The sequence below is a fragment of the Polistes fuscatus genome, unplaced genomic scaffold (assembly GCF_010416935.1).
Source record: "Polistes fuscatus isolate 324 unplaced genomic scaffold, CU_Pfus_HIC Scaffold2, whole genome shotgun sequence".
NCBI classification, from domain to species: Eukaryota; Metazoa; Arthropoda; class Insecta; order Hymenoptera; family Vespidae; genus Polistes; species Polistes fuscatus.
In genome coordinates this window covers 4,721,920-4,734,359 of record NW_025113096.1, presented here as the reverse complement: position 1 = coordinate 4,734,359, position 12,440 = coordinate 4,721,920, and positions in this window count along the sequence as shown.

The following is a 12,440-nucleotide window of genomic DNA, read 5'->3' as shown; positions in this document are numbered from 1 at the left end:
AGGTAAAGATCTAAAGGTGGTTTTTCCTGGCGGCGTTCTACGTGCCGAAGAGAGCTCTGGTTAACGACATTACGAGGTGACAGGTACAAGGGCTGAAAGGCACACGCTTGGGTTTAGGATTTCCAGGCGAAGGCGCCTCAGGACAACACTCTCGTATAGAAAGAAAGAAAGAAAGAAAGAAAGCAAGAAATAAATAAAGAAAGAAAGAGAGTAAGAGAAAGAGAAAGATGGGACGAGTTTAAGCCACTAGGAGAGAATTTCTCGTAGGCCGTGTGTGGTTGCATCTCATATTACCTCGTCCTTTGCAGCTCTTTTACACCCTCAAGGCAAGGGACCCTCTCAAGACCCCGCCTCCGCTAACTTCTTCCTTCCAAGACAAACGATCTGGGTGTACCGATAAAACCGATGCTAAGACACCGATTTATCGTGGTGACGTGTCACCACGCGTGTGGGGGACAATGTCGAACGAACCGACAAGACAACTCAACCCTTCCCTTCCCTTTCCTTTCCTTTCCTTTCATTTCATTTCCTTTACTTTCTTTTTATTTTATTTGATTTTATTTTTAAACACCGACACATCGAAAAACTGGAATAACGTTTACTCATTCTCACATCTTTATGTTATACATTTTTCCAATACAATTTATCTGACCCTTTTTTTTCTTTTTTCACGTGTACTCTGTTGAACCGATTTTTTTACCGATTCCTGTTAAAGTCACGTGGATCAAATTTGTCCCCACGTTATCAGAATATATAAAATAATTTTTTCTTCCGATATATATTGTTATTAATGATTAAATATTAATAAATTGTCCAATAAATTTGAATAGCAAGATATAATAAATCTTCACGATACGAATACGCATATAAGTAAACATTTATCTACATTATTCCATTTACATCGTCATTCTTTTTTGTCTTTGTTTTTTATTTTTTTTTATTCTTTCATATATGAAAGAGAAAGAGAACACAGTGGTCCTTGAAAGGAAAGATTAGATTTTATAAAACGTGTTCTTATCTTTCAGGGACCATGATATCTTATCGTATCTCAGAAGCAGCAACAGGCAGGAGTCCTCCGTATTCTTTTTAACAGAAGTTAGTATGAAAAGGAAACGAGTTTGGATTATCGACCACGTAGAGCAAAACGAATAAATATCGATATGGTTACACGTATCTTATTATTACTACTATTACTATTACTAATACTACAACTACTACTACTGGTGTGTATTATACTATTGATCAAAAGTTTGGAATCATTTGCCGATTTTTCGTAAAAATCTAATACATACACCGATAAATTTTCAGACTATCTTTGTTTGTTATATCAAATATTAACAAGTGTTAAATTAAAAATACTAGAACAAGCAATTATTACATTTGTCAGAATATGTTCAACCTATAATTAAAAAGAAAAAAATAATATAATTACTCGTCAATTTTGATCGTCAAATAAATCTACCTGGTTGTTTCATTTCTTTTTTAAAAAATAATTATTTACCTAAGGATATTAAACTTTTGATCGTTAATGTAAGTAACCAGTGTGTATTACACTTATTGTTAATGTGAGTATAACAGAGAAAATACTCACTTGGTACTGTCAATTTTGATCATCAAATAAATCTCAATCTTGATTGTTTCAAAAGTATAATTCATTGAATTTTTTAAATAATTATTTACCCAATGATAATAAACTTTTGACCGTTAATATAAGTAGCCAGTGTTTATTGCAATTAATGTAAGTGTAACGTGGAGCACTCCTCCACCGTGTACCGTACCGATTCTCTCTTAATTAATGACGTTGCTTTACAATTAGAAATTCAGAGTTGTGCATGCTGGTAAAGGTTCTCGACAATGACCACCTGCCGATCACGATCGTAGAGGCCGCTTTCGACAAGGACGATAACGACTTGAGAAAAGAAAGAGAAAGGGTGAATGAGTGAGCGAGAGAAAGAGAGAAAAAGAGAGAAAAAGAGAGAGAGAGAGAATCATCATCATAGTCTTTCTTCCTATCTGCATGGCGAAAGCTGGCTAACGTTTCCATTCCTCTTGCTGTTATCCGACTACTTCCACGGTGAAAACGATCTTTCCTTGTCTTCTCTCTTTATCTTTCTCTTTGTTTTTTTTTTCTTTATAATTATTTTTTCTATTTTTTCTTCTATTCGTTAGTCCTTTATCTATCAAAAAGAAATCACACTCTGGTTTTCAAAGATAACCAATTTGTTTCAATGAAAAATGTTCCGTTACGTTTAACATTAACTTTTCAATACCTTTCATATACTCGTATTGATTTATTATACTCAATTAAATTATAATTGCTACGAACAACTTGTACATTTGTTATGGATGATTATCAGATACTTTTTATTTGTTTCTATGTACTTTTATAAATTTGATAAGCTACTTTTGAGATACACAAAGATTTCATGGGATTATGATTACATATTCTTTTTTATAGAAATTTGATAGAAATAAATGCACCCAACTCAATTGTTCATACCTGATATTCAATGCATATTATTATTATTATTATTATTATAATTATTATTATTATTATTATTATTATTATTATTATTATTATTATTATTATTATTACAGATTCAGAAATAAAAGTTTGATACATTCTTGATAAATGTAGACCCAAACAAGAAACAAAACTGATACAAACTAATCTTACATAATAATTATATGACCTATTTCAATATTATTGTCTATGACATTTCTTTACAGCATTGACTCAACACCAGTAAATAACAAGAAACAATTAAATGCAATGTAATTCAAACTAAAAACTAAAAATGTAATTTAAAATCGATTTACCAAAAGAGAGATAGGAAGTTCCATTCGATCGGACGAGGAATTCAGTATAAACGTAATTTGGTGTAACCCTGAAGTATGACCTCAATGGTGTATCCTAGTCGAACGCATCGATAACGTTGACTATATGGCGCTTACAACTCGAAAAGCGGTAATTCTGGTGAACGCACAAGTACACACATACATTAATCTATCCATCCATAGGCACAAATACGTACTATCATATATCCATACATGCATACATATACGAGTTATATAGGTATCCTTATACGTAAGTGAGTTTGATACATATGCGTTTGAAGTGGTGCTGGTGGACTCTGTTAGTCGTGACTGCCAAGGTCGTAGGTCGACTCGCTGCACCTTGCACCTCTAGGTTGCAAGGAAGGCAGGAACCAAGCGCAGCGTGTCTGGCCTCAGGCGAGAGTTGAAATTTAATACATGCGCATAACTCCCGATGCTCTTTTCCTACCTTCAGGGCCCTCCTATTCCGTTCAAGACCAACTCTCTTCTTCTTTCTTTCTTTTCTTCCTTCATCCTTATCCTCATCCTCCTCTTCTTCTTCTTCTTCTTCTTCCTCTTCCTCCTCATCCTCGTGTCTTCGACTTCGACTTCGTATTCATCTTCCTATTCCTATTCCCATTCGTATTCGTATTCGTATTCGTATTCCTATTCCTATTCGTTTTTAACTTTGAACTTCAGTTTCCTTCGAACTCTTACGAGTTAAACCTTACCTACCTTTCCTACCCTACCACCTCTGCCCTGTTCTCTGAAACTCAACAGCAAACCAAAGAAGAAAATCTTTTTACTATCTTAAAGGTCATTTCTCTCTTTTATTTAAGAGAATCAAACTTTTACTTCGACTTGGACCGATCTAACAACACCCTCGGATCTTTTGTCTTCTTCTTCTTCTTCTTTTATTTCTTTCTTTCTCGAGGGATCTTGCGAATACCTGAAATCGTCGTCTTTCTTCTTCGACTTGTTTTCTTTTTGTTATTCAGTTTTATTGCTCAAGTTAACAACGAGCAAAGTTTCCTTTCCGTCCCAATCTTAACAATACCCTTAGGTCATTCTTCTTCTAAGGGTTATCGCTGAACACCTGAATTGTCTTTCTTTATTCTTGTTTTGTCTCTCCTCAGGTTATATCCTTAGGTATTATTTCTTTCTTTTTTTCTTTTTGTTCCTTTTGCGAGATATCTTACGAATTCTTCTTCTTCTTCTAATTCGTTTTTTCTATTGATCCTTTGTTTTTTATATTTTTGTTGCAGATTTGCAGGGTGAAAGATTTCAACAGCTAACCTAACCTAACCTCATCAAGGGATACTTGCGAATATTTAAATTGTTTTTTTTTTCTAATTCTTTTTATACTTGTTCGTTTATTTATTTGTTTATTTTTTGTTGTTGTAGATTTGCAGGGTGAAAGATTTCAACAGCTAACCTAACCTAATCTAACCTAATTTCTGGGACCTAACCTCATCAAGAGATACTTGCGAATATTTAAATTATCTTTTTTCGAATTCTTTTTGTACTTGTTCGTTTATATATATATTTTTTTGTAATTGCTTAATATAAGTTTACAATTTTGTAAGATTTTCTTAGCATTGTGTGTACTCCTTTAAGAGAACTTTAGACCTTTCCTAGACCTTTCTCTCAGAATTCTTTTCCTTTGATCAGTTGGATATGGTGTCTCCCTTTTGGTGTTCGGTATAAATCTTATTCTGACATCTGGAATCAGGAAGTCTTGCTTCGAATAACCTTGCTGATAGTATTTTTAAAAATAAAAGTATTTTTTGTTGTCAAGTGAGGTAGTGGGGTAATTTGGAAAACGGGGGGTGTTATTGTACAAGTTTTTTTTCTCTTTTTGAAATTTATCATTCGATTGTCGACTTTGATAACGCGAGTTGATATTTTATCTTCAATTTATTTCTTTTATATATATATATATTTTTTTACATTCACGTGAGAACTAATATTATTAATTTATTTTTATTCATTTTTCTTTCTTTCTTTCTTTTTTTTTGAAATATTTATGAACACGTAAACTACACAAAAAAAAAGGAAAAAGAAGAAATTGATGTCAATGCACCAACGTTGAACATCAAGGAAATAAACATTATTTTGTTTGTTCAACAAATACATTCGTAAAAAGACACACACACACACGCGCGTACGCATACTTAATCAGTTATGCAGACACGTAAGTACTTACATACATGCTTATTGCTAAATATAAATGCTTACTTCATCGGAAAAAAAAAAACAAAAGAAAAGAAAAAAGAAAATGAAAATTGTGTTTTTCAAGTAAAAAAAATAAAAAAAAACTGCACGTTCGTCGAAACGAATTACACGATTAATTATCGTATTTCGAAATAACTTTCGACAAAGAAGATATGAAAAAAAAAAAAAAATATATTTTCAAATAATTCTCAAATTTATCCTGATGCATATCGCATGATTATATTGTATATATGTGATACTATAAGATATAATTTATGAAATAATTAACACAATTTAAATAGTCCTCGTAAAAAATGACTCACTACTATTAACCAGAGATTTGCATTCTTTAACGGTGATAAGAGTTCATGTTTACGAGCTACCGAACAAAGCTATGTGACGTCACTTGTCACACCGGTCGGGTGACAATTATTTTCAAAAGTGATAAGATATAGACGGGAATAAATAAAAATACTCGTGTTAATACTCGTAATTATTAAAATCTCAAATGTTACGAAATATTTTATCGGTTTCTGATCATAGATAAAAAAAAAATTATTGTTATTTTCTCGACAAATAATATTACAAATAAAATTAATATAAATATAAATTAATATGTTTGTAATATTATATATTATTATAAATATATAATCCATTCGATTTTTAATATTTACTATTAAAAAAAAAAGAAATAATAATAATCTTCCTTAAAAAAAAAAATACATGTCAATCATACATATATAAAATATATGTAAAAATAATGTGGTATAAATTGTTAAGGAATAAAGGGGGGGGGAGTAAAGCATAAACCAAAAATATGAGAAAAAATATAAGTAAAGTAATGATAAGACAATGTAAAAAACTTTGTAAGTTGTGCAATAAAAAAACAATAATTAAAATAAATTATAATTGAATTATTTTTTTGTTTCTCACGAATACTTTTTTTCCTCGTAGTTTTTATTTGATCATTATCTAAAAATGTTTTCATATATGTAAAAGATATTTTACATCCAAGGATATATAAAATTTGCTAACGTTGAGGTTGATAAGAATGCATACTGTTCCTCTTTTCGAAAAATCAAGAAAAGCAAAGCAAAGCAAAGCAAAGCAAAGCAAAGCAAAGCAGACTTGGAGAAGCTTGTGAGACGATGCGTTAAGAGAATTCGTGTATTCGTGATCGTAAAATTAGAAACACTGGCGCCCGTTCGAATTCTGCCAAACTATTTCTCCCTCTTTCCCTCTATCTTTCTCTTTCTTATTTTCTTTCTTTTCCATTCTTTCACATTAAAAAAAAGAAATAAAATAAGAAAAAACCTCGATTCGACTTTTAACATTTGCTATAAAAAGAAGGAAACAATAATAATGATCTTCCTTAAAAAAAAAAAATCGTGTCATTCTTATAATAGAAAATTTACTGAAAAAAAAAATCAAAACTAATCTCTAATCAGATTAAACAAAACAAAACGAAACAAAAATAATATATTGTTTCATGAAATGATGGAAAACAAAGATTTCGATTCGACTTTCGACATTTGTTAATAAAAAATAAAAGAAATAATAATAATAATAATTAACCTCTTCTTGAAAAAAAAAATAAATCAAAATAACGTGCCATTCGTAAATATCGAAAATCAAAACTAACTAATCTTTAATTGGATCGATTTTCAAAGGGTTTTATTAAGTAATATCTCGAAAGAGAAAATTATTCGTTAAAATAAAAGCAAAATAAACTCTAAATCTATATTGTTAGGATGAAAATCGAGTATAAGTTAGGTAGATAGGTAGGTATATTATTTCGATCGAACGAGATGTATTCGATATCGTTATCGTGGATTATCTAGAAAAGCGTTTCTTCTCGAAAGTATTCATTTAACGATCGCCACTTGAGAGAACGTAGAAATTTAGATAATAAATCTTTTATCGTTCGAATAACGTTAAAAACGAAAAAGAAAACTAAACGAATGAAATATAGTAAGAATGGACAAAAAATCATGAAAAAGTGTACGTATATGTCTGTGTATGTGTGTCTGTGTGTGTGAGAGAGAGAGAGAGAGAGAGAGATGGAAAACGAAACGATCGAAAGCCTAACTGGGTAATTTGAAAACCTCCCCCTTTTAAACTTAGAACAATCTTTTGCTTTTTATAAACGATAGTATTATAGGCGGACCAATATTTATCGTCGACCATTGTTCTGAACCGTAGAAAGTTCTTGTTCTTACATAGTAGTATAAGATAATCACTTCTAATTATCACTGGTCCAGAAACACGAGATCGAGATATTCCTATTTCCTTGTTCTTATTTAGAAAGAAAAAAAAATAAGAAAAAAAAATAAGAACAAAACAAACAAAAATATAAAGGAAATAAAGTTTGATACCAAAAATTCTATTCTCTTTATTAATTTCACTGTAAGGGAAACAATTATCTGTCACGTTTATTTTTATACGTTTGCATGTTGGTATATAAATAATATTTGAATTAATAAAACGAAAGATTAGAAAGCTAATAATTTTTCATTTATTTAGATTTCAATAATTTACTAGGATTCTATTTCCCAAAAACAAATTTTTAAATATTCATTATTATTATTATTTATTCCTATCTAAATATAGATAGAACAAAATTTCGTTTCATTTAATAATATTAAACGAATAATATTAAAAAATTATACCAAAATTTCCCCATCAACCCCCCTCTCATCACCCCTCTAAAAATAATCGTCTCAATTATATCTTACGATTCTCAATCTAATATTCTTATTAACTAAACTTTCTAATTAGCACGAACTATATTATAATAATCATATTACCGATCAAATACTACCATTCTAACGATCGGATAAAACAAAAAAAAATAAAAATAAAAACGAAGACGAATAATCATGCAGAAGGAATCACATTTGTAAAAATAAAAACGCAAAAATTCGAAATTACGTTACCACTACGAGACACATATAAACGTACATAAACACACACACATACTAGAATAATTTGATGATTTTTTCATGATCATCTAATTTCTACGATTATTTATCCAATGAGAGAAAATCTTTGATTTAGGTAGTAATACTAATCGAGCAGGTAGAGAAGACATTATCGGAAGTCTCTGAGTTAGCCAATCGGAAGAGATCGGGCCGTTCAAAGGGGTAATTGGCTGCCTATTGTTTCTTGCCTCGTATATTCTATCTATCTCTCTCTCTCTCACACTCACTCACTCACTCACTATGTTTCTTTAAGCAAACGTTCGACTAGCTTTCGAAGATGATCGGTGTTGCTTTCACCTATGCTTCGGCAACTGCTCATTGTCCTAAACGTTCGTGACTGCAACTTGCTTCTTCTCTTTCTAATCATATCCTATCCTAAACGCATTATAAGATTTATTATACGTTACACAAAATTTCAAAGCTAGCGTATAACTCTATTTCCTTCTTTTACCTTAACCCTTTCACCTAATCTTATCTAATCGATAATTATTACTAATAATTTTCTAATTCATTTTATCAAATATTCTTCTTTTTTTTATAATCTGTAATCTAATTGTATATAAGTGTACGAAAATGTGATGCTTGATCTTTGAATAAATCGGAAATAATATTGCTAATTATATGTTAAATGATTGTTTTCGAATTCATTTTTAATCCAATATTTTTTCTTTTTCTTTTAATGGAATATAATCGAATTGTACATAAGTGAATGAAAATTTGATGCTTGATCTTTGGATAAATTGGAAATAATATTGCTAATTATATGTTAAATGATTGTTTTCGAATTCATTTAATCCAATATTCTTCTTTTTTTTATAATCTGTAATCTAATTGTATATAAGTGTAAGAAAATTTGATGCTTGATCTTTGAATAAATCGGAAATAATATTGCTAATTATATGTTAAATGATTGTTTTCGAATAAATTTTTAATCCAATATTTTTTTTTCTTTTTAATGGATCCTAATCGAATTGTTGATCTTTGAATAAATTAAAAACGATATTGTTAATTATATGTTAAATGATTGTATATAAATAAATAAGCATATATATTGGATATAAAAAAAAAAGAGAAGATCATTGAACAGATTGATCAATAATATTTTTTTGATTACGATTGACGATGACCAATGATTGTATTCGTAAGTGTATTACAAAATAGAAGAATAGAAATAATTATTCTAAATTATTTATACGATATAATACACGACGATGACAGATTAATAATTGTTTTTTGAATTACGATGACAATGCTCGTATTCTTAAATCCATAAAATAAGATCCTTAACATTGAACAAAAAATGAAAATAATTTATGAAATTATTCATACGATGATAACAAACATTGATCCTATAAATAAAAAAAAAGGGCTAAATATTAGATAAAAAAAACCCCCAAAAATATCACAGATGAATCAATTAATCTCGTTCGTTCTTATTACAACGATGGATGATTTTTAAATGGTATAAATAAAAGAAAGAAAATAGAAAAAAATAAGGCTGAACAGGAACGAGTGGAAGAGAGAGAAAAAAAAGAGAGGAAGAAAAGAAGAATAAAAAAAAAAAAAAAAGAAAAAAAAAGAGCAGAGGTCAACTCGGCGCCAGAAGAGAGTTCGGTGCCAAGATCGATTGTGCAAGAGGGAGGAAGAAGAAACCACACGATGCGTGTCTTTTCCTTCGAGAAAAGAGAGAGAGAGAGAGAGAGAGAAAAAGAGAAAGAGAGAAAAAATAAGAGGAGGCAGCAGCAAATGGGTGGGTCGTTTGCGATCGTTCGCATTCTTCGACGTCTGTCGGGTTGGCACGATCGAAGGTAAAACCGTTCGATCAAATGATGTTACCCAGTCTCAAGCTTTGGAAACTCATGTACTTGTAGTATTTTGAAATGATCGTATATCATTCCGGATGAACTATGTCGAAATTATAAATCTTTTTTAATCTTTCGTCCATTTTTTTTTCAAATGTTACTAAAGTTAGTGATGTAGAATGGTTTAAGACGAAAAATAATTTCTATTTGAATAAAGGGAATATATAATATAAACTTGTTATTAAAAATAAAATAAATGTTTTACTTTAAAAAAAAAAACATTTTACTTTAAAAAGAAAAACATATTGAAATAAATAGAAATATATATATAAATATATAATGTAAAAATATATATATATGTATATTGTAATAATTATTGTATAATTATAATTAATATATATATATATATATATAATATATGTATATATGGTAATAATTATATTGAAATATATATATGTATATTGTATAATTATGTATATTGTAATAATTGTAATTATATATTGTAATTATTAATAATTATTGTAATAATTTTTATAGTATAGTTTTATTTAAGAAATTACATAAAAATTAAAAGAATGCTAAAATGAGAACGTTATAACGTTTAATTTAATATAAAAATAAAAAACTACACATTTCTTCAAAATCCATCGTTGAAATGAAACATTGTCCTCTATCAAATTACTTTTATTAAATGTTGTTTATATGCCATTCCGAATGTTGCGCATGTGTATAAAAGTAATAATGTATCTAATACATCAAATTTAAGATTATAACGTTCTCATTTTAACATTCTTTTAATTTTTATGCAATTTCTTAAATAAAACTATACTATAAAGATGTAATTATTACAATATACATATATTACATTTGAAAAACAATTTTATCCATTTTTTTATATTCGGAAGAAAAAACATTTTGTATAAATCGAAAAAAGAAAGAAAGAAATGTAAACCGGTAATGATAGAATTTATATAGAAAAATAAAAATAAAAATGTATATTAGATAAAATTCGTATGCGGGGAAAATTTATGTTACCAGAATAAAATCTTCTGTAACTGCATCCGTTTTTTTATTTATTTATTGTTATTGTAAAACGTCTAGCACCGACAATGTGCCTAACTATTATAAATCACGAATCGATGTCGAAGCACAGAGAAATAGAAGAAGAAGAGAAGAAGAGAGAAAGAGAGAAAGAGAGAGAGAAAGAGACATAATGTGCATTCGTATTCTTAATAAATGTCAAACGATGCAAATTCGCGTTATGCAAAAGCGCGGGAGAGACGTAATGAGATCTTCGTTCACGGTGTAAGTAGCCGTCCTTTATTCGTCGAAACGACTTTCTATCCAGAAGTTAGCATATGTAACATTTTTATTGAATTTCTATGAAACTCTATTCTTAGACGAGTCGAATACATTGAAAATAATTCGCAACAAAAGAAAAAAAAAGAAACTAATAACCACGCCAAATTTACTATTCGATAAATTTTATCCAATAAAAGAAAAAAAGCAAATTACGAATGGCAAACTTACGAATTATTTGCAAACAATGATTGCTTGATTTTCTTTCTTTTTTTTCTTTCATTTATTACATCGATATATTTAATAAAAAAATACATTGGAAAACATGAACTACTCACGATTATTCGAAAAGAAATGAATTTTTTTAGATGTAAAGTACAATTAGAATAATAATACGATTTGTTAAATAAAATATCGAATAATAATAATAATAATAATAATAATTCTTAGCATGTAGTAGACCAATAGAAGTCGTTCATATGATCTAACATCGATCTCATTGTCTCAACTCGATAACGGTGGTAATGGTGGTGGTGGTGGTGATGGTGGTGGTGGTGGTTGGTGATGGTGGTTCGGTTTCTATCCTGGGGGGCATTCGCGTATAAAATGATTTCCGCATATTGTCTCACGTGAACGGGACCCATTCCTTAGGAAAAGCGACTTTATAAGCGAGCACAACACTCATGGGATCACGATTATATTGTTACCAAGTTGTACGTATAACAAACACCAAAGACCCCCAGGTAAATGATCCATTATCCATCTAGGACAGGTGTGTCAAACTGACGATCCCCAATATATGTTTTTGTTTTTCTATATTGAAATTTATTTTTACATAGGGTGGGGGGGGGGTTAAGAGGGACCATAATTTTTTGTTGTGATAGTCAGATAATTGAAAACAATAAAATTTTATATAATATAATTATATTATAATTTAAATTATTATTATTATTATTATTATTATATAATATATATTATATTTTATAATATATTATATATTATTATTATTATATGAAAATATATTTTTAAGGGTTTAATTCAAAATCTTAATCTTCGAATATCCTTGTCAACTGTAATTTACCTTGTCAATAATTTCAAAGTATATTTTATTCAAAATTTTAGAATAATTTGATAAGACAAATATGTATGATAGAAGTAACAATTTGCAAAATATATTTTCTATTTATTGTAAATGACAAATATATACAAAATTAGAAATTTAAAAGTTTGTATCTCCCCCTTATTTTAGAAAAATACGTACAATTATTCGATCAATTATTATTTTCACTCAACGACAACAATGAAATAACAATCTTATTTTTAACGA